Here is a 24,388-nt window from a genome sequence, read left to right as displayed (position 1 = left end):
CTTCACAGTCCCTGAGGTAGAAATGTTGCTAAGGTGACTGGCATCTCTCAGGTGGTGGAGGAGGCGAGCACGGGGCTGATGTGCCGCAGACATCCCGATATATCCGCAGGGAGTCTTCTGAAGCCTTCTCACTGTACGGAGACACATAACAAGCAGGTATGACACTAGTGAGGAGGCCGAGTGATCAGAAGACCTGCTCACATCTGCCTCACCTAAACCGGACACAATGCCCACAGTGCCAGCAATGAGAACGTGCTGGCCTGTCATTCATTACGGCTGTGTTCCCAAAATCTTTTTATTCTTTTTTTTTTTTTTTAGCTAAAACAAGGATGGATTTAAAGAGAGGATATATAAACAATAAATAAAAAAGCCCAATCTCCTGCCATTGTTGTTCTGACTTTGTTTGCACTCTGCCGCCAATTTAACTTTGCCCGGTACCCGCTGCTCACCGTCCTGTAATAACCTATCCGTAAAAATGGTCGTACTTGTGATCCACAGTACTAATATATGAGATGTGTCCTCCCTCCTCTCTTGTTGGATGGTCTCTAGGAAGCAAGTAGTGATCGGGTGCAGTCCCCATCACTGTGTACAGCTGCTCCATTATATACCAAATGGCATCCATGTGACGGCTGTATCATTATACTCTGTGGAATTGGCTACAGCAGTACCACAAGGCCAGAGAAAGCGCAACTGTGTGAAACAGCTGTTGTCCTTGTGGAACACCATCCGCTTTCCTAAGTTCCCAATGTCCACTGGTGACTGCTTTTGTGCAACAAACAATTTATTGTATCGGCGATATATACACACACACACACACACATATACACAGCGGTACCTCGGTTCTCAAACTGCTGGGAACTCAAACAGTATTTTCAAGGAAAGTTTGCTTCGGTTCTCAAACACTTTTCAGGCACCGAGTCTTGAAGTACAGTAATACCGTGGTATTCGTACGGGATTCCAAATTTCCCAGGAAGTAACGTTTAAAATTTAAACTTTGTTCGGTACCTGAATGTTTTTGCGAGCGTGGATGGTGGGTTGCACCTGGTGAGTTTAGCACTGGAGAGGCTTCAGATACAGTACAATAATATATAAGACTGCAGGAGTTCATATACAGTACAGTAGTAGCACATGCAGTGCACCACACTCTCCCATCCCTTACAGTGCTGAGATGGGGGGGGAATCTATACAGTAAAGGATGAGTGAGGAGTTAGTGACTGCTGTACTATAATTGCTGGTTTTGATGAACATTTCTTGTGTATAATGTCCTGTACAGTATATTGTGCTGTTCTGTAATGTACTGTACAGTATAGTGTTGTTCTGTAATGTACTGTAGTGGGCACTTTTCAATGTAATAAGTGAGTACTGTAGGGAATTATTGGTGGGTGCTGGAACCAATTAAGCACATTTACATTATTTCCTATGGGAAGACACTGCTCGGTTCTCAGACAGCTTGGTTCTCAAACTCCTAAACCAATTCGGGAACCGAGGTCCCACTGTACTTACCCTGGAAGAGCACTGGTAAAGTAGCCCGGTAGTGTACCTAAGGCACTTCATACACCCTGGAGTCACTGCATCCAACGCTAGAGCCAAGACACCATTGTGAGTAGCGCCAGAGTATATATTTTTTCACTGCACATTGGCTACAGTAGTACCGGACAGTGGGATGAAAATTGGCCGCTTACAAGGAAAACAATCAAATACTCCTTCTGTAGAACGGGAAGCGGACCCCTGATCTGCCGCAGACACAGGGACAAACACTTCTAGGATGCAGACAAGGTGATGGACGTGGCTGAGGCTTTGATAGAAACGAACGGGAGGAGATAAAAGCGGTAGGACACCGGGTAACACGCTGTAATTGTTAACCAAAACCTCTGATCTCTAGTCAGACTAAACAAGCCCCGAACAACAAAGCTGAACACATCTAAGAGTTGGTTTACACGAAAACAAATGACCCCTTGACTTTGAACTGCAGCCTGCAGGTATGAGGCTGAGAAGAGGAGGCGGAGGAGGACCTGTAAGGTCTGTAAGAATAAATTAAATTACATTTCCAAATGTAAAATCTAACACAACGGAAGTTACCAATAAGCATCTCAAAGCGTTACATAGAGAAAAAAAATTGCTAGTCACTTTGAAGAGCAGTGGGACTGAAACTGGTCTTTTAACAGGAAGACAAAGCCGTGCGGAAAGAGGGGAACTTCAGTATTAGCCAGTATAGCCAATAGCTAGTATAAGTCAAGAGCTCTGCCAGTATTTTTAAATGTATTTATTTTGCTGCCTGTGTAATAAACATAGAAAGAATAAAAATACAATACTCTTCCTACTTCAATCCCCTGCAGCCCCCGGTGTAAAGCAGGACACTGCTGTAGCCAGTGATTGGCTGAGCAAGCAAATGTTGCCAAGACAACGCATCAACAGCAACCAGAAAGTAATAGTGACAGGTGGGCACTGGGAGCTGCGATTCGTGCTGTATTTTTGACAGAATTTATTATGGACGCTCATAATGTTACCTCTGACATAGATGTCAATAGCAGCTTAAACATGTACTAGCAAAAAAAAAAATTATCTATCATTTTTCAATCCAGACTTATCAATCCCTCAGAAATGTCTGGAAACACACAAGCCGTTTAGACAGATAAAGCCTATATATTCCCATTTCCGGCCTCCCAACACATCATAAATAATATTCCTGAGCTAAATGCAAAATAATCACTGTGCAGACAAATTTACACCCCGTTGTTAATGTAATGAGCATCCATCAGAAGTGCAGAGCGAGAAGTGACAAGCCCTGTGCATCCAGCCATTAATCTCACCCCGAACAACATTCGTACAGCACAGGAGGAGAAAGACTCTCTAAATCACTCACCAAAATGGGGCGTATTGATCTTGGGTAAAGTAAGCCTATCGACAAAGTAGTATCAAGCAGCCTGTGAAATTCTGTAAGAAGGATTTCAATTGCATTGTCTCTAGAAGGGTGTCTGAGCGATGCGCTTGGGGAACGTGATGCCGCTCTGGATGGAACAAGGGGCCAAAGCTGCAGGATAAAGGCCAAATTTATTATCATAAAGCCTAGTACATGGTCAAATGTTCTTATTGCACATAATAAGAGCGAAAAGTCCACTGACTATTCTTATTTAAAAAAAAAAGAATGGTAACATCCAGAAGGACTGAATGAACACCGGAAAGCTAGGTGGAGACCAAACAGTACATTCAGGCTGATCACTGTGGGTTGCGGTTTCCGAATCACCAATACTCAAAAGGAAATTGTGGTGAAGAGAAGGTGGAAAATATGTGCAGAACAGAGATGAGCACGACTTGAGCATTCTCTAGTTGGATCGCTTGGCATTTGAATACTGGCGGCTGACGAAGCTGGAAGCAGCCCTAGCCCTATCCATGTTTTACAGGACTCCCTAGGGCTGCATTCAACTTGGTCAACCACCGGTATTCAAATGTAGAGCAATCCAACTCTACCTTGCTCAAGTCACGCTCATCTCTAGTGCAGAATTGTTGTATTACAAGTCACCCATTCAAATGAATGACAATGTGATACAAGGGCATTCAAACAGGTCGACATGGCTGGGCCCCCCCCCCCTCTTCTTTGTGAAGGACCATTGGTTTCAGATCAACTACAGAGTATGATTTCTTATCATTTATTATTGAACTTTGAATTATTTAACTATAAAGTTGTAAATGGAAATAAATAATACAGGATATGGCCGATCCAGTAGATAATTGAGCGATAGGTGGTAATGTGGGAAAGGAGTCTTGCGGTTAGAATGAAAGGTTATTCCAAGAAAGTAAATTTATAACATAGCTACATAGTAGGTTATAAGTTTCTGATCCATCAGGTCCAATCACTGGGTTCTCGAAAATCTCGAGGATAGGTGATAGGTAGAGATGAGTGCTACTCGAGTATGCTCCGTGTTTTCCATGACTCCCTAGGGCTGCATCCAATGGTATTCCAATGCCGAACGATCGTTCTTGAGCATACTCAAGTAGTGCTCATCTCTAGTGATAAAGTTAGAACTGTAGGGTTATTCCCATATCATTACTAGGATATATCATCAATATGTGATCAGTGAGGTGCGGACTTTAGGAACTTCCAATTATGTGAACAATCAAATAAATTTAGTGCTAGATCTCCTTTAAAGTATTCCCTGCACCACAAACCAAGAACTGCCACTGGGCCCCACCAAGATCCCTGTACAGCTGTAAACTAGCACTGTTGCCCTCTCCATTCTTGAAGGTCAGTGGGAGACTTGTGGTATGCCATTACTTAGGAGAATGGGAATTCATCTTTAATGAGAAGTTTTTGCATACTTCTGGTACGTTGAACAGAGTCATGTACATTCATGAGGAGACAGCTCAGCCAGAATGAAGAAACGTGAACCCTACAACCAACCTGCAAAACATACTATTCTATATCTAGGAAACTTCTTGCTCAAAATTCACGCACACATCTGACCTTTTTGGCATCTTGCTACTAAGCACCATATAAACTATGCTTATAGAGGCTGTTATGTTTGGTAACCCCGCAGTGCCACCGTGCCATCATCATTAGCTAGATATGTGCAACCTACGTAAGTAACTTTATATCTGTAGAACAAAGCGAAGGCTGCTCAAGATCCCTGAATTATTCATGACTATTAGGGAAAGAGAACATATCTGGATGACAGTGAACCTGTGCGGACTGTGTAATCACCCTACCAGCAGAGCGTGAAGAGTATGAGCAGAGTTATACCGCAGAGATCCTCCTTGTACACCACAGTCCTCTAAGCAGAGCTTCTCCACTCTCCATACACTCCATCCTATAGGGCTAACACTGCTGCACCTAAATCAGTCCACTCTGTGGGCCCACGAACATGGCAATCCTGCAGTTGTGGTGCTCTTTTTGCAAAAAAGTAGCTTTGTTTTTCTAATCCTGGATAACCCCTTTAAGTTAAACTTCCATTGTCCCAACACCCAGTCTATACTGTGCGTCACTTCTTACTGCTGAGGTCAGCACAACCTTGGCATCAGTAAAGGTAAAGGTGACCGGGCCGGATCGGTGTACGGGGCAGCGGTAACCCCGCCCTCAGTGCTCCTACCGCCCTTACCAGAACAAACAGCATGGGAACAGCGCTGAGGATGAAGGAAGCAGACATAACTTCATCATCCTCAGCTCCCCATACCCACTAAGGAGCTATCAGCAGGTCAGATTCATCTAACCTGCTGATAGTGCCCCTTTAAAGTCAATTATGTGACTCAGGATACATTGATGTCTGTTGTGCAGCAGATACACCAGCTCAGTTTACTGCTCCTAAATCAGAAACTGTAACCCTAAAATAATGATCAGCTGGTGGCATATAGATAGGAGATGCCTTAAAGGAGAAGTCCAGTGAAAATTTTTTATTAAAGTATTGTAATGCCCCCCAAAAGGTATACAGATTACCCATATACACTTATTAGGGGAAATGCTTATAAAGTGCTTTTTTCCCTGCACTTACTACTGCATCAAGGCTTCACTTCCTGGATATATAGTGATGTCACAACCCGACTCTCAGAGCTGTGCGGGCTGTGGCTACTGGAGAGGATGATGGCAGATGGGTCGTGACATCACCATGTTATCCAGGAAGTGAAGCCTTGATGCAGTAGTAATTGCAGGGAAAAAAGCACTTTATAAGCATTTCCCATAATAAGTGTATATTGGTAATTTGTATAACTTTTGGAGGGAAATACAATACTTGAATAAAAAATTTTGCCGGACTTCTCCTGTAAGGACACTATCCCAACTCAGACACTACTTATTCCAAATGAAGTAACAATATTGGAACATTTTAACAGAGCAATGTGTTGTTCCAATTATTCCACCTTGAAATGAATGAACAGACTGCCATCTCTTAAAGGGGTATTCCCCCCCAAGAGCTAAAAAAATAAAATTCTCCTAAACCTAACCAGTCTTACTCACCAAGCCCCCCCTGAGTATTTTGAGCCGTCTTCCATCTTTCTAGCTGCTTCCGTTCCATAGCTAGTTAGGGGGGGGGAGGTTGCCGCCGGTAGGCGCCGTCTGTATATGACAGGGGTGCCGTGAGTGACCCCGGGGGGGGGGGGGGGGGGGGGGGGGGGGGTTGCGGTGCTGCGAATGATACCAGCGGGCGGTGCCGCAAATTATACCAGCGGGGGTATAGTCATCAGAGGGTGAGCTCTGGAGCTAGGGCCACACGGTGCGGGTGACAGAGGTGGCTGCTGTTAGAAAGGGAGACAGTGACCGCTGCACTGATCACTGTCTCCCTCTCTTACAGAAGCCATCCCCTGTCAGTGTCCTCCATCACTTCTGTTTGGCTGGGATAGAAGTGCTAACCCGGCACATTGAAGAGATGGAGGACACGTGATGCGGTCTCGGAGGGTCGGGGCCAGGAGCAGGGAGCGTGTCGGAGTGGACTGAGAGCTGATGATTCTATGCAATCCGTGGGGGTGAGTGCTTCTAGATAACAGCAAAACTGTGCAGTATCCATTATAACTTTTGGAAAGATAGAAAGCTACGGGTGGGCAACGTATTAATGCAAAAATAATTTTTTTGGGGGGAATACCCCTGTAAGTGTCTGTTACAGCCATGGCAGCGTGCACCTGCTTAGTGTGAATAACGATATTGAATGTGCTGGCCGTTTTCTCGTCAGACTGTTCTCTTGTCAATAGAGTGTATCCACACTAATTGGACAGCATCAGCATTAAGGAACACACCCCATTGACAAGTGCAATGCTAATGCCCAGTTGTCAAATTATTTCCAGGAAGAACAGCAGGGACCTGGCAAAACACAGATTTTTAAGAAACTCCAGAGCTGTTATTTCATGAGAAATACAAAAGGGGGAGATTTATCAAACATGGTGTAAAGTGAAACTGGCTCAGTTGCCCCCAGCAACCAATCAGATTCCACCTTTCATTTTCCAAAGAGTCTGAGGAATGAAAGGTGGAATCTGATTGGTTGCTAGGGGCAACTGAGACAGTTTCACTTTACACCATGTTTGATAGATCTCCCCCAATGTATTTACTGACCGAGACTGGTCAGAGCTGGAATAATGATGGCATTTCCTATCTATTTGATGTTAGCTGATCACTAGGCTGGCCGACAATCCTCTAATTCTTTTATATGCTGTATTACGATAACATGAAAAACCTTTGCACACACCAGGTCAGCAGTGACAGCTCCGCACAGCAGCCGGGCAGCGCTCCTGCCTGTGGCCAAACATTACTAATTTATATAGGGACTGGCAAAGGTGCGGTAACTAGTTTCCTGTGGCAGAATACAATCCTCCAGCTTATCAGCAGCTACCAGCTTCTGTAGGGAAACGCAGGAGCCAGGCTGTAACCCATTCAGTGCTGGTCAAAGGCCGGAAATCTGGAACAGCGCTCAATATCTCCATAGGGAATACACAGGGCTAAGTAACAGAGTAGGGTATATAGATCTGTAAACTCATTGATTCTTCTGGATGGAGAAATAGGAGCAGAAACTCCTAAGGCTGAGTTAACAAGTATCCAGCAATTATAGGAAGCTTCCCCATAGAGACTCTGGTGATATGGTCATAGAAGCAGCATTGTCAGCTGAGGGGACGTGTGTTACACTAGGATAGATGAGAGAAATAAACTCTAGGGCAGGATGGTCAAACTTGCGTCTCTTCTGTTATTGCAAAACTACAATTCCCATCATGCCTGAAGAGCCAAAGCTAAAGCTTTGGCTCTCCAGGCATGATGGGAATTGTAGTTTTGCAACAGCTAAAGCGTATAGAGTTTGACACCTGAGCTCTGGGGAGCCATTGCACAGCTTACCTCTAGGACATTAGAGCAACTCATGGATATAGACACCAGGCCAACAAGTGTAGGTGGAATCCACTATTGATTTTGCCAAATATGAATCGCTTTATGGAAATGTTTTTTTTTTTTTGTAAATGCTACCGAAAATCTACTGGAAAACCACAATGTGTGATCATATGTGACCATATATCTGTGGCCAGCTATGCCTCCTGACTGGCACCAAAAGTTTAAGGGGATGACAGAGGAACAACTTTTTCTAGCTTTGCCTCTAAATATTTTCTAGTCAGCGACTCTTATGTCTTAAGTTCATGTGGTGAAACTCTGAGGAAGATCGCACTTTGGTCTCTCAGTCATTTTATAGAGGAACACCTTCACACACCATACCCACCACCACCACCACCTGCCGCATCGTGCACCCACTGTCCTATTAACTGTGCAGCAACTGCAAACCCGTCTGCCTCAACAGTTAAGACTTCACCTAATGTATATACCCACTGTTCTACACTGTAAACCCATGTTCTCTATAGCCTATAGCGCATCTGCCTGCTAATCCCCCCCATTTCATGCACCATACACCTACTGTAACATATAATACACAGAATTCTGGAAAAGAATTAGCAATGCTTAGCTCTCATATACTACAATATGCAATGCCCACCTGTCAACGTTGCATCCCATCAAAGCAGCTTTGTCTCCTCTAATACCAAAAACAGGGAATGCAGAGTTCCGATACACAGATATACAATTCTCATGCGTAATCCCTTGAAGAACCTAACTTCTAAAAAGACGACACCATAACCTGTTGGCCTGCATACTAGGGGGATCTTCAGGGAAGGAATGCCAGGCAGAGATATCACCGCAGTCCATACCTTGGATTTCCCGTCTGTATCCCCGTTGGCCGACACACTTCAGACTGGTGGAACTAATGAAGACGGTAGATTTTTCACCGTATAATCACACATGCTCTCGACGCCTCGGGATGAATCTAATAAACAAAGGCAGCTTTAATAATTCAGGCTCTCACCCGCAGCAGCCGATGCGCCTGTCAGAAGCATTCTGTGAAGCAGGCGGTAAATTCCCTTCTCTTCTCACAGGCTTTGCATGTGTTTAGAGAGGACCTGGCCGGCTTCTGAAAACAATCCGTACTCCCCTTCCAGTGATTCCCATCTTTGAAAAGACCAAACTGTGAATGTTTAGACTGTGTGAGCGCACATCAGAAAGCCGACGTCAATTCAAATCAGGACGGCAGAGGATTCCTACTGATCTCACTGGTGCCTCACTTTATGTACTTCTATATAGAGCGGCAGAAAATACTAGATAGAGAACTAGGTCATAAGAAGCCGGATCTCTTATACTGCTCATTATATGGCTGTTAGCAGATTTGGCCGACTCGCTCCGGACCAGGATTACCAAGCGTCTCTACATGTGGACTTGTTGCAATTGCAGTATGACTTTATGCACCTAAATTGTTCATTATAGTTCAGGCTGAGCAAATGCATTACTTAGAATTATAAGGATTTTCTGATTTGGTCTCAAATTATTATTTTCTAATTTTTTGGGGTAAAAATAAAATTAGAAAGCGAGGAGAAAAAGTTGATGAACGTTAGAATACACATTGCACTTGCCACCTTAGGCCCCGTTCACACTGAGCAAGAACGTCGGAATCCCGCCGTGCTCAGTGTGCTGCTTTTAGTGAATAAGGCGGCGCGCATGTCCGCTGCCGCCGCTCTCCACTCGAGGAAGTGACTTGTCATTTCTTTGAGCGGAAAGGTGAGGAAACGCACGCGCGTGCACCCTCTCATTCGCTCAAAGCAGCACAATGAGCACGGCGGGATTCCGCGGCGGAGAGCTCTGCTGCAGAATTCGGACGTTCTTGCTCAGTGTGAACGGGGCCTTAGGGTATGTTCACACTGAGTTAATCAGGCAGGAAAGATCCGCCTGTCTCAGTGCGGCACTTCTCTATGGGAGAGCGTGCGCTCCTCCGTTGCCGCCGCTCTCTGATCATAGAAGTGACGTTTCCCTTCTTTAAATGGAGAGCAACGGGATTGAAGGAGCACACTCCCTCCTATACACAGACTATTGGACACTGAGACAGGCGGGATTCTGCCTGATTTACTCAGTGTTAACATACCCTTACAATGCAGAGATAGAGTGCGCTGATGCTGCTGTGATCACAGGACTTTACTAGTTACCAAAATTCCTCTGCACAAATCGCTCTTAGCAAGACAGCAAATTTAAAAAACAGAATAGAGCAGCCATTTTTAAAAATGTATCTATTCGAGAGGAGCGAATCTTGAGCACGCTCAGGTTTGTCCATACCTAAAACATGCAACATTTGAAGTTGTTGGATGCAGCCTTAGGGAGTTCTGAAAAACATATTGTAGATACAGCCTATGGCTGTATCCAGGTTTTCCGGGCAGCCTTAGGGCTGCATCCAACTTCTGCAGCCACCAGTAATTAAATGCCACACGCTTGGACTCAAACAAACCTGAGCATGCATTCATCTCTAGTATCTTATCTACCCATAGGATAGGTGATAGGTGTCTGATCAGTGTGGATCGGAGCGCCGAGACCCTCAAAAACAAGAATGAGGACCCCTTGTCCTGTGAGTAACTAGAGGTACAGCGTGTATGCTTGGCTGCCACTTCATTTATTTGCTATGGGACTGCCAAAGATAGCAGAGTAAAGCCCTAAGAAGTAAATGGAGTGGCAATCAAGTATGCACACAAACTTTATTAGCTAGGTGGAAAAGGGACCTCATGTTTGGTGTGGGCCCCAGTGGTCAGAGCCCCACTGATCAGATACTATTTAATTCTCACCTAGCTCTAGACCACATAGAACCCGAGATGCAGAATTCCTGGAGAATAAAATCATCAGAGGCGACTTCCTGAGCTCTCCCACACTGCAACCCAACCCAAACCATAAATCCACCATTATAATTATGCACCAATATTGATCTGGCTTTTAATTAGCTACGACCATCGGAAAGAGCGCAGTGGGTGGACAAGGCTGGCGGTCTGGACGAATGTGCTTAGATTGTTAACAGAAGAAGCCGCCCATGATTCATGCATAAATGTGCTGGATATTAAACTCTATGCTATATACAAATGAAAATGCTATTGGACATAGGGACACTCACATTTTATTCTGGAAAATACCAGGGCTGATCCCTTTATGGATTAATGAGATCTCTTGTAGTGCAGCCTTGCTATATTAATCTCTCTCTCCCCCTCACTGATTGGTCATCAGGGTGTGAACACTCAGACCCCGGCCAACAACAAATGGGCGACAAATTTTTTTTAAAAGAATTTTGTGACTTTTTTAATTTTCTGTTTTAATCATCTAGATTTTAAAATAAACATGAAACATTCTGAACACCAAGCTGATACTTCCTTGTGTGGTGCAGATTGGTTTAAGGGAGAGTACTCCTTATTATCACAGACAGGATCACAGTGAAAGGTGACACAGGTATATAATAACTGCAGCAGAATGATCTTTGCACAGGTCGCAGAGCATGTCCAGAAAATGCTCCCATTCATGTCAGTTCTGCTTCAGAATGTTGCCTATGTGGGTCTTGCTGTAAAGTATGTCTTGAAATGCTGTTAACAGCTGCGGTAAGATGGCATTTCCCTCTAATGATGTACAGTTTAATTACATATCAGTAAGTTGATACCAATTAGAAAAAAAAAAAAAGGTGGGTTACATTAGGGTATTTGTATGAGGTAGTGTAGCTATATTCAATTCTCTGTTTACAATGAGACCATGAATAATGAATGTCACCAAGCAGCATTACTCATAGGTATATGTTGGAGGTACATGTCAGAGCATTCCCCACATATACTGCTAATGCACACAGGTAGTGTAAGAAGACCCTTCCCTCTATATACACCCGCAGCACGGAAGCGATGGAGTCCCATATTACCATAATGTAACCAGCGACAAGACTGTTAACATGGCCTATTGTTCTTGTTCAATGAAGGGGATAAACATTACATTTACATGAAATCCTCAGGAGTCACAGAAGAGCCGCCCAACATGAGTTCTGATCTTTGACCACCAGCAAGTACTATTTATATATTATTATTATATTATATATAGTTGTCACCAATCTTCAAGCCTGATTTATACAGGTATTTTAGACAGAAAAGCAAGAATACATTGCACAATTCAAGAAATTAGATTGCAAACTGAAAACATTCCAACATAAAAGGGAAAGATGGCCTCCAGATGCTTTATAAGCACACGTGGGCCGTTTCCTTCTCCACACCCTATGTGTACACCGCCTAACATCTGACAATGAGGGAAATGATAAAGCATGCTCCATTCCCAATGTATAAGATGTGCTGCGGCAATCTATACAGTTTTCATGTGTAATGCTACATTTTTCCCTCTGGTGGCGCTACGGGGAAACTGAACACTTACTGCCATGTCCCCATAGAATACAGCTGATCAGAGGGTCACACGGGATCAGGTTATTGTGAAGGGACCAGGATTTTTTTTTTCTACAACAGTCTCTGTATACTCTGTTTCCGCAGGAACCAAAAGTCCCCTAGTCTTACTTCAAAGTGACTGTGGAAGAAGGGCTCAGTATGGCTACTTCTCTCAAGTTTTTGGCACCATTCAAGTCTTGGCCACTAGGTGTCATACCTCTTTGCAATCTAATGTTCACTGCCTGTTGTTAGGCTCAGTCTGTCTTTAGTAAAATACAGAAAGTGGGTTGTGGCTTATCATGTGCTATGTGTGGAAGAGAAAACCTGGGATGTGTTCCTGCACTGTGAATGAAAGGCAAATCAATCCCTCTGACCACTTATAGAGTTACTGGGCAGCTGTGCCTGGATGGCATTCGCATCTTCCTTCACCTATTATCATTAGCAGTAGTGGTTTAGTGCTTAGTGTAACCCTTTCCTTGCTGTGATGCAGCAGATACTTTTCATTTTGCAGCCACATAGCATCTTGCAAACCCAGCAACCTCTTTTCCATAGGCCATCTACACTTCTGTACTATGCATCATCCCACCTGACAGTGCCAGCCAGTTAACTTTCACCAGCCCTAGTCCTTACAGCAGTAAGCCATTGTTAGCTTCATACAGCAAAATTAAAGGCAACACTTTAAGCCCTAAATTTAAAAGAATAGCACAACACAGAGTATGGCATGTGTGACCTTTCACCCCCTAGAATATACACCACCCATGGATACACATCTGAGCTAATATCAGCCCAGACCAGGCTTATAGGCCTAGAGTGTAAAAAGTGGAGCAGCTGCTTATGGCAACAGTCTTGATAGCAAACAGGACAGGCTGTATAGGCAGCTTGTGCACTTTTCCCTACCGATTTTGTTGGTCTCCCTTTTGCGTCTATGGGAGAGAATAAAGTCATGGCTATGTACATGCCCTCAGGCTGCCTCTGTCATCAACAAGTGATAACCGTCTGTGCAGCTGGATAGATGCTTTTCATCCGCTCGGTGCCAGTGACTTATGGCGACGTATTATCCAGGCCTTTACATAGCTGCTCGCAGAATATTAGTCTTTTCACAGCATGAGAAACAGCAGCTGCAGGCTGTGCACATCTGTCGCTCTCTGCAAGGTGCCACGCATGTTACCTCGCCTGGTAGAGGCGGAGGGGGTGGCGGCGGCGGCGGCTCGGATTCATCGCCTGTATCTGGAACGAGAACTTTATTTTCCATACGGATTGAATTTGTGAAGGCTCAGACATCTGACTGGATACTTTGAAGGCTTGCCTATCTGGAATGTGCGTCGCTGGGACGGATTACGGATATGATTGAGGCACAGCTGTTCCGCAGCCATGTCTGTAAGCTGCCCGCATATCACTTTTTTAAGATATGTGCCAATTACAGCGAAAGGCAGAGGATTACCATTAGACTAGATCCACATTTACTCAAGCAAAGCAAAAAGAAAGCGCCACATCCTCACAAGTTCCCTGCAAGACGGACGGAGAAGAGAACACAGCTTTATTATATTATGCCGTTTGAAGTTCATCTGATCCGGTGGTTTTCACATTCTTCTTCCAAAACTATATCTCCCCTGCCCCCCGTTGCCTTCGATACAGCGGTGGCGGAAATGCTCTAACTGTGAAAATTTACAGATTACCCAAGCTTTGCTCTAAATATCCCATTTATCCCTGTACGACACATAGACGATTCTGTGAATTATACAGTACTGAAAAAAAAAGTCGAAAAACAAAAAAACACACATCTCCGCCCGAGACAAGAATAGGTCAACGGGATGATGAGCCGTATCCCGTAGCATCTTACATTTAGACTGCCATTACTGCCACAGGGGTTAGAGAAATCCGCTCTGATCTTCTCCAAATATTTAGACAGCTTTTAGAATTGCAGCACGGCTGTCAAGTAAACAAGTGGCTCTCAGACTCGAGAGAATCGTCCCATTATGTAACCGACGCGCAAAATAAGGGCACTAACACCCCCCGTCTGCCAGACGGCTCTGGAACATTAAATATTTAAGGATTAAAACAAAGTCTCCAGACGCTCCACTCCAAAGGTTTAAATATTAAAGCTATTTTTCACGCTCGCATTGCTAATATATTCTGCTCTTCCCGTTTAGCTTCTTCACATGGACAGGACTGTGCGGCTGGTCAGAGGAGGAGATAGACAAACGGACATTATCGTCAGTGTAAACTGGATGCTGATTATATAGGGCTCATCCAGGAGGCGTCACTGCTCACAACCCATTCACTGCACTGGTTAGAAAACCTAAAAGGGCTGTGCAGGAAATGTGCAAGAGAATACCTTGAAAAATACTAAGGTGGGATTTATTAATGGTTTTGGTGTAAATTTATCAGCCATCGTGTCTTTTCCTGTATTTAGCGCAAAAATTTACATAGTTGAGCTAAAACTCCTCCCCCCCCCCAAACTGGGTTTCTGGTGAGAGCACTGATAAATTCCCGCAAAAATCTAAAGGCCCTATTACACAAGCGATTATTGGCTGTATATACCGACCGTTACGGCCAATAAATCGCTTAGTGTAATAGAAGACAACGATCAGCTGACATGCATGATGTCGGCTGATCGTAGTCTTTCAACATATTGAAAAATGAACGATCTAGATAGCAGCGAAATGATCTAGATAGCAGCGATATGTTGCCGTCACCCCTGTAATAGAAGCGGCGGCAGCAGACTGCCTCTATCATCTTCTTCTAGCGATCACCCGGGCAGCCCCCCGCAGCTCCCCCCCCGGCTCTTACCCGCTCGCTGACGACATGTGTAATAGCGATGGCAGCGAGCAGGGGCTTTAGGCAACGATTGCACGTATGCCGACATACACCAGAGTACTCATGCCAGATCCAATGATTTGAACAGACAGAACATTAAGCAAATACTGCTTTTTGTGGGGCTTAAAGGGAACCTGTCACCCCCCGTGCCGGGGTGACAGGCTCCCGACCCCCCGTTAGAGCCCCCTATACTCACCTAATCCCGCCGGGTCCCGATTCTGGAGGTGGTCGGGTGACGGCGCGCGCTGAGAGATGAGTCCAACACCCATAGAGAATGACGGAGCGCTGGACTCTCCTGTCATTCTCTATGAGCGTTGGACTCATCTCTCAGCGCGCGCGCCGGGCTGCAGCGGCTGAGATCTTCATCACCCGACCACCTCCAGAAGCGGGACCCGGCGGCATTAGGTGAGTATAGGGGGCTCTAACGGGGGGTCGGGAGCCTGTCACCCCGGCACGGGGGGTGACAGGTTCCCTTTAAAGGGGTACTCCATGAAAAAAAAAAAATCCTTCAAATCAACTGGTGCCAGGAATATGTAATTTACTTCTTTTTTTAAAAAATTCCAGTACGTATCAGCTGCTGTATGTCCTGCAGGTGGTGGAATATTCTTTTCTGTCTGGAGAGCAGAAAAGGTTTTCTATGGGGATTTGCTTCTGGACAAAGGTGTCAGCAGAGAGTACAGTGTCAGACTGGAAGGACATACAGCAGCTGATAAGTGGGGAGAGCGGAGGTTATTTTTTTTTTATTTAAATAGAAGTAAATAACAAATCTCTGGCACTTTCTGACACTAGTTGATTTTAAAGAAAAAAGAAGTTCAGTGGATATGTTTAAAGTGTACCTGTTATGACATAAGAAAAAAAAAGTTAATGCTGGCATTATGTATTCTGTTTTGAATTTACTTTCATTGCTCCGGCAATCTTTAGCGGTATTTAGTGTTTCATTGCGCTGCTCAGGCTTCAGAACTCCACTGGAGCTGGTGCCGGGGCCCTTAGATCAGTTAGTTTACTGAGCTGCAGCAGTGCACAGGGGCGTGTACAGGGGGGGGCATGTACAGCTGCTGGCCAATCAGCATCCATCTTCACTGGGCCAGCCTGTGCAGAACAGAGACATAACTGACATCACTTCCTGCATTTGGTCTCTTATTTTGCTGTTACTAAAGACCAAATGACCTTAGTGATAGAGTCTCGACTGCAGATTTCCAGAAAGTGAGACACCTAGTGGCTGATTTTAAAGCATTGTATTTTATATTAAAACAGGCAAAAAATAAATGAATAAATAAATAAAGTAAATTGAAAAGATGCAGTATACAACCTCCCCTGCTGACTTACCATTATTTATTGGTTATGACATTGCCCATTAAATATACACATCAGGACCTTTAGGAGCGTTTATGTTATCAAGGTTTAGAAAAAAAACAGCTATTTTTTTTGAAAAAACAGCACCTCCTCTGTCCTCAGGTTGTATACCGTATTACCATTCAGCTCCTATCACTTCAACATAGAAATAAGCTGCAAAACCACACCCAAACTAAAGACAAAAGTGATGCTGTTTCTAGAAGAAAGCGGCCATGGTTTCCTAAGCCTGGATAACCCCTTTAAATGTGCACTGCTAAATCAATCTTACTGTGGATTTGTCTTGTTGATTTCAACAGCAAAACCTCTACATGTCAACTGAGCCTTACAATAGGGTAGGCACAGCGGATAATTTATAGGCGTTACCAGTGCCAGGCAGACCAGGAGGCACCAGTTACCCAGAAGATGTCACACAAATAACAAGTCCAAGAAGGGCAGATGTGGAAAGATCAACACCAATACTTGGACAGATGAATATTGTGGAAACACTCCTAAAATATATTATTTTTATGACCTGTAGTTTATAGAACTAACACATTCTACATTTCCTATATAAAATTAATTCCTAGCAGGAACTGCTAAAGAATATTTCTGCTCTGGAAAAACTGGTGTTGGGGTGGGTACAGCACGATACTGGTCTCATGGCAAGTACATCTGGCAGGCCAAAATCATTCCGACATCCCTGCTGCCTGGATTATGCCATCAGCATCTAAAAAGTGACCCACCGACTAGGGCTGATCCACATCATAGCAGCCCAGCCGACCTAGAAGTAAGAGTGCGCCATGTGGGGGAATAGAATACGTTTCACATGAAATAATTTTGGAGACCCTTGTGTTATTCTGTACCTCCTGAGAATCCAAAGAATAACATCCACCACAGCAAGTACATGTGAATGTACACCTATAATCAGTAGTGGGAGTGTCAGACTGAAGGGACGCATATTATTGACAAGGGAAATGGTAACTCCCAAATGTCAATTTCTCCACTAACAGGTTCTCTTTCAAAGGGTTGTCTAAGAACTTAAAAGGAGAAGTTGGGTGAATTTTAAAATTTGGCAGCAGGCAGAAGCAGGGGGAACGTAATAAATAAAGATGAGCAAACCGGGTTCGGGTTCGAGTCGATCCGAAACCGAATGTTCGGCATTTGATTAGCGGGGGCTGCTGAACTTGGATAAAGCTCTAAGGTTGTATGGAAAACATGGATACAGCCAATGACTATATCCATGTTTTCCACATAGCCTTAGGGCTTTGTCCAACTTCAGCAGCCACCGCTAATCAAATGCCGGACGATCAGATGGACTCGAACATGCTCGAGGTTCGCTCATCTCTAGTAATAAACCAGTGTTATATATTTTCTCCCCATGCCCCCATGGGCTGCATCACAGGCTTCGGGACCCGGTCAAAACTCATTCCAATACCCCCCCCCCACCCACCCACACACACTGAGATACAATGTTGTTGTCGTTATGACTCAGGGGGGATTGCCAATCAGTGACTGCAGCGATGTCCTGCCCCAGTGACTAACTGGCTAAGCAGGCAACCCATAGTGTCGTGACGTCACCGGAGCAAGGGATCCCGGAGTGTCAAGATAGTGCTTTGGGGGCATGGAGAGAGGTTAGGTAAGCTTGTTTATTATGTGCCTCCCTGTCCATGTGTGCTATAAATGTTTAAATATCGCTGACTTCTCTGGCAGGGGGTGGGGTGGGACATAATAAAGAATCTATACTAATGTGTCCCCGCTGCCCTCCTGCAGCTCCCGGTCTGATGACGTCAGGTCCTTGCTTAGAAATGTCTGCTTAGCCAGTCGGCGACCAAGGCCAAGCAGCCAATGCCAGGCAGGGAGTGAGGATACAGAAAGCTGTGAGAAACTAAAGAGCGGAGGCGGTGAGTGAGCTGGTGACTTGGTGCTGTGGGGGCACAGGGACTGTTAAAGTGACTCTGTACCCACAGTCTGCCCTCCTCAAACCGCTTCAGATCGCTGCTTTTAATCCAAGATCTGTCCTGGGGTCCGTGTGGCAGGTGATGCAGTTATTGTCCTAAAAAACAACTTTTAAACTTGCAGCCCCATGTCAAATTGGCGTGGCCTACAGTGTCTGTGCATTAGGCTTGCACCCCAACCTCCATCCCTCCTCCCCGCCCTCCTCATCATTAGGAATGCCCCACGGCAGGATTTCCTATTCCTCACCTGTTTGAACACTGCACATGTGTTGGATCGTTAAGGCACCTGTGGATGTATAGAAGAAATTTTGCCAGGGGCATTCCTAATGATGAAGAGGGTGGGGAGGAGGGACGGAGAGGCAGTGCAAGGTTAGAGCACAGACACTGTAGGCCACTGCAATTTGACACAGGGCTGCAAGTTTAAAAGTAGCTTTTTAGGACAATAACTGCACCACCTGCCGAACGGACCCCAGGACAGATCTTGGGTTAAAAGCAGCTATTCAAAGGTACAAGTGGTTTAGGGGGTCAGATTGTTGGTACAGAGTCACTTTAATTATAACTTCTTTATCATTTGTGTGAAAAACAATATAGGAATGTTTGAGAACCCTAAATGGTGTGCAGCCACATAGGCAACATTATATTCTATTTTTTAACCCACGGTTCCCGTTTGTATCATGCCCTATAAAAACGGAGTATGAACAATTCTCAACAAATAAATTAGTCAGTAAAGTCATGGGCTGGAGTGCAAATCCCCAGTCATTAGACATGAGAACAGGGGGAGGGAAAAGGAAAAAAAAAACCCACGCACATAAATTGACTGAATACATTAGCGTTCGAGCAAAAAGCATAAAATATCGCTTGGAATCAACATGTCCCAGAATGGGCCATCAATCAGGAGAAATCAATATGAATTACAGGCCCCTCCACTCTGCCAAGGAGCGGGGAGAGGAGGCTTGTCTGCGACCGGCGATTAGTAGGAACATATCATTCCGGACACACAGCAATGGCTGAGCCCTGTGATTACCTTCCATTAGGGCTCAATATATTCTTCCCACCAGCTGACGGTTTCCATTTAGCCGGGGCTTATGTCTGGGACTTTGTATTATTTCTTCTCTTTAGGAAACTCCAACCCAAATTTTACTGGGACTGGACAAAGCCAAGATAGGCAAGGAGCTGGGGCAGCTTAAAGTGTCACCGTCATTATAACTATCAAAATCTAAAACAGTAGATGTGATAGAAAGAAATTTTTTTATTTTGGTGCTGGTTGAAAAAAAAAATTCTGGCCCAACTCCAATACATGTAGAGGCTCAGCCAAGTGTACTCAAGGAAAAGATGGGAGTTAACCGCTGCCAGACACCTCTTAAAGGGATCAACCAGCACTCCAACATTTTTAACATGTTGCTGCCATATTGGTATATAACAAACATGTTATGCTCACCTCTCTTCGCTCCCTCGGTTTCCAATGCGGTCGCCAGAGTCCCCTGCTGTCTGTAGCCGAAGTTACTTCCGAGACGAGCCCGTCTTCTGAGTGACAGCCCACTCAGCCAATCAATGAATGAAATGGGACATCACCACAGCCAGTGATTAGCTGAGCAGGCTGTCACTCCTGAGACGGGCTCGTCTCGGAAGTAACGGCGGCTATAGACAGCTGCGGACACTGGCAACCGCACTGAGACACTCGGGGAGCGTGGAGAGGCAAGTATAACATGTCATATTTACTAATATGGCAGCAACATCTTAAAAATTTTGGAGTGCTGGCTAACCCCTTATGCACAGGGAGACACGTGGCCAACAAGCAATGTTCTTTGCAGATTAAAACGTGATTGGCTTCTTTGTAGACCCTTGACCCCGTGTACAACTGAAAATCACCTACGTAATAGGATCCTAAATAATGAAGCTTCCGATTGTATTGTTACAAGAAGAGATCCATTACCCTTGGGCAGCCATGTTCAACACTGCAGAAGTCATCTTGATGTATTAGTTTCCCAACCTCAAAACTTAGTTGCCAGTGGAAAGGGGCAGAGGAGAGGTCGGAGGATCGCTGCTGAGGTCCGGCACTGGGTCCAGCAGGGTGTGCCCTTCCTCAACCAGTCCGGAATTTCCGGGTGCTTTCATGCTGTGCATCAGGAAAGCATCTGGAATTCCTGGAGCTTTCCAGACCTCCATGGCATTACAGACAAAAATAGGGTCAGAGACACCAGCACAGCCTCCTGTAGGGTCTGTGATACGGCCACAGACTGCACAGCCTCCTGTGGGGTCAGAGACATGGCCACAGACTGCACAGCCTCCTGTAGGGTCAGCGATACGGCCACAGACTGCACAGCCTCCTGTAGGGTCAGAGACAGCAGGACAGACTGCACAGCATCCTGTAGGGTCAGAGACACGGCCACAGACTGCACAGCCTCCTGTGGGGTCAGAGGTACAGCCACAGACTGCACAGCCTCATGTGGGGTCAGCTATACGGCCACAGACTGCACAGCCTCCTGTAGGGTCAGCGATACAGCCACAGACTGCACAGCCTCCTGTAGGGTCAGAGACAGCAGGACAGACTGCACAGCCTCCTGTAGGGTTAGAGACATGGCCACAGACTGCACAGCCTCCTTTGGGGTCAGAGGTACAGCCACAGATTGCACAGCCTCCTGTAGGGTCTGAGACACCAGCACAGACTGCACAGCCTCCTGTAGGGTTAGAGATACGGCTACAGACTGCACAGCCTCCTGTAGGGTCAGAAATATGGCCACAGACTGCACAGCCTCCTGTAGGGTCAGAGGTATAGCCACAGACTGCACAGCCTCCAGTAGGGTCAGAGATACGGCCACAGACTGCAATCCACTTTAGGTAATAAGCCCTGACAGGATTCCTTCCCCAGCAGGATGACAGCTGTCAGGACATTCATATCCGTCCGCTCAGGTTAAGGTTTAGCCTTTGCCCTCTAAGGCAGCCTGACATTCCCCATGTGTGACAACCACACTTCATAAATAAAACAGGAACCCATTCGCTGCTTATGGACACAAGTCCTGGGACGTTCTCCATCTCATCCTAAAACTTTGCTATGGTTGCACATAACCACTAGTGTACGTCTGACCCTAGGACTATGTGCACCTCTATGACAGCCAGTTACTGAGGGATGAAAGCGGCTCTGGAGACTACATTTTATCTTACATACCATTAACATAAAAAACAGTTACAGGAACATTGTGGATTATGTGGTTTTACCGTGTTAAGCTGAAGGCTTTTATAGATTCCTGAAAACCCATTCAAACCATTAACAATAGCAGGAAGTGCACACTCCCAGAGCAAGACCCCCCTCCATATATATGAGTGCTCTCAGAAAATTCATGTATATACCAGTTCATCTGTATTAGAGGATCTTAGGAATTGCCCATTGACACGTCTGCAATATATGGTCCAAGCACAGACTGCATACTGCGGGCCAGACCCCGGACCTCCCGGTATCATCATTCATTATGCTGGGAGCTGTGAATTGGTTGTGTCAGTACCATGAATGATGATGCCGGGAGTTCCGAGGTCTGGTCCACAGTATACAGTTCGTGCACAGACTTTATATTGCAGACATAGGAATGGCCCCTTATATGATTTACATAAACTTTCAGAAGTTAAAAGGAGAAGTCCCATGAACTGTAAAAATGGAAGGCAGGTTGGGGTAGGTAAGAAAATAACAAACAAGTGAACCCGCCCATCCTTGTGCCTCTGTAGCACCACTACTGGTTCCCAATCACATCAGCTGGGGTCCTGCAGCACTGCTAGCTGCAACATCACAACCCTGGCTAAATGATAGCCCACCCAGCCGGGGGTGACGGGCGTGTTCACTTGTTTATTTGTTTTCTCACCCAACCCCTCCTGACGTTTTTTACCGTTCGTGAGACTTCCTCTTTAAGACCAGTCGATGTCTTAGTGCTAAGACCCCCTCCAATTGTAAGTTTATAGCAGGGTATAACATCAGTGCACTTTACTACACAGCCACCTGACCCAACTCAATGCAGGAGTAGTTAAAGGGGTTATTAAGGATTAGAAAATATGGCCACTTTCTTCCAGAAACTGCACTTCTCATCTACAGTTCGGTTCTGGTTTTTGCAGTCCAGCTCCATTCCCTTGAATGGAACAGAGTCACAAAACCTACACGCAAACTAGAGACAAGAGTGAGGCTGTTTATAGAAGAAAGCGGCCATGTTTTTCTTATTCTGGATAATCTCTTTAAAGCAAACTGACCCCCCCAAACCACTTGTACCTTCGGATAGCTGCTTTTAATCCAACATCTGTCCTGGGGTCCGTTTGGCAGGTGTTGCAGTTATTGTCCTAAAAACAATTTTTAAACTGGCAGCCCCATGCCCAACAGCCGGGGCTTAGATTGTGTATGCATTAGGCTGGCACAACCTCTCTGTCCCTCCTCCCCACCCTCCTCATCATTAGGAATGCTCCAGGCAGATTGTCTCCTATTCCCCACCTGTGTCAGCCCGGCACATGGGCTGGATCGTTAAGGCACCTGTGCAAATGTTCAGACAGGATAAAATGTTCCAGTGGCATTCCTAATGATGAAGAGGGTGGGAAGGAGGGACGGAGGGGTGGTGCAAAGTTAGGGCACAGATACTCTAAGCCCCGGCAGTTTGGCACAGGGCTGCAAGTTTAAAATTAGTTTTTTAGGACAATAACTGCATCACCTGCCGAACGGACCCCAGGACAGCCGCTATCCGAAGGTACAAGTGGTTGGGGGGGGTGTCAAATTGTGGGTACAGAGTTGCTTTAAGTCTTTGGACCCTATCGCCTGCAATGAGTGGGGATCAGGCAGGCAGGCAGGGGTGACTAGCACTGACCGATCTTCACTGTCTGAGTGACATGACAAAAGTTAATTGAACATATAGGTCCTCATAAGTTTGCGTCAGTAGGCCTATGGATTGGGATACTCAGCTGTCACTCCAGCATCACCGCCACGTACATCATTTATTGGCTACAGCCAATCAAAGGCCTCAGCCTTGACGCTTGAGTATATGTCATGAGACTACGGATGTCAGTGACCCCACAAGATCTATTTCCCACCTGGTACTGTGCATGAATAGCTGAAATGTCCATGAACAGGGGGTACACAGAACCCCATATTATCCCCCGTGTATGTGACAACAGTGTATTATACATCTAAGACAGTGTCTGAAAAGACGGCAATAAAGCAACTGCAACAACCAGGGTTTTAAAGCTGACTGCATAAAACTTGTACGCCAGGCAAGTATAGAATTTATAGGGCTATTAATTGAATTGGCAACATTACTGATGGAGAAGAGCCATTGAGAAGTGCAAGACTGATACCTTCTGGGAAAGAGAGGTTGTAAATGCCAGGACTCGAAAAACCTGGCTACTTTCTTCCAGAGACATCACCAAACTATACTACTATAGCATCTTAGCTTCATTGAAGTGAATGGGGCCAAGTTGCAGTACCAAACACACTCTGTGACGAGGTATGGCGCTGTGTCTGGAAGAAAGCAGAAGTAAGAAGATCTAACCCCCTCACCGCTCCTGACCAGGACATTTATGGACTCTTGGCATATGGATCACAGAGATTCTTGGTCTATACCCCGTAGTTCTATACATCCTAACATTTTATTTTTATTAGTTCTGTGCATTCACAATTCTACTTAAGTTAGACACAAGGCTTTTTTATGCCAAACTGCATGAAGGCGCCCATGGGTATAAAGTGCTGGGTGGCATTTTCTCAATGTGCCAGATGTCTAGCTTCTAAATATATATATATATGTACAGCGCATAAAACATTCTTCCTTTATTTTATAATTCAGGTTTTATTTTTGTCAAATATTTGGGAATTGTCCTAGTAGAGAAAGTTTCTCCACACTCCCTGCAGATGGACGTCATTGAGTGGCGATCCACTGGTGACCATGTATTTAAAGGGGTTCTAAAAATCTTCCAAATCAACTGTTGTCAAAAAGTTATACAGATTTGTAAATTACTTAAAAAAAAAAAACCAAAACCTCTATATTTCAGTAGTTATCAGCTGCTGTATGTCCTGCAGGAAGTGGTGTATTCTTTCCAGTATGACACAG

At 45.2% G+C, this 24,388-nt stretch overlaps 1 protein-coding gene across 3 annotated transcripts in view; it reads right to left on the bottom strand.

Moving 5' to 3' along the window:
• GLCE (glucuronic acid epimerase) overlaps window positions 1-24,388 on the bottom strand; it is a 53,304-nt gene that overhangs the window by 22,720 nt on the left and 6,196 nt on the right. The window contains exon 1 of one of the 3 annotated variants that reach the window (XM_069986277.1): window positions 7,164-7,182. The exons of the other annotated variants lie outside the window; for them this stretch is intronic. The gene's annotated coding sequence lies outside the window, so the exon portion shown is untranslated. Of the gene's footprint in view, window positions 1-7,163; window positions 7,183-24,388 lie in introns of those variants that run through there. 3 annotated transcript variants of the gene reach the window in all.

The sequence above is a fragment of the Dendropsophus ebraccatus genome, chromosome 1 (assembly GCF_027789765.1).
Source record: "Dendropsophus ebraccatus isolate aDenEbr1 chromosome 1, aDenEbr1.pat, whole genome shotgun sequence".
NCBI lineage: Eukaryota > Metazoa > Chordata > Amphibia > Anura > Hylidae > Dendropsophus > Dendropsophus ebraccatus.
The sequence above is the reverse complement of the archived record's forward strand: the minus strand, read 5'-3'. Positions and strand labels throughout refer to the sequence as shown.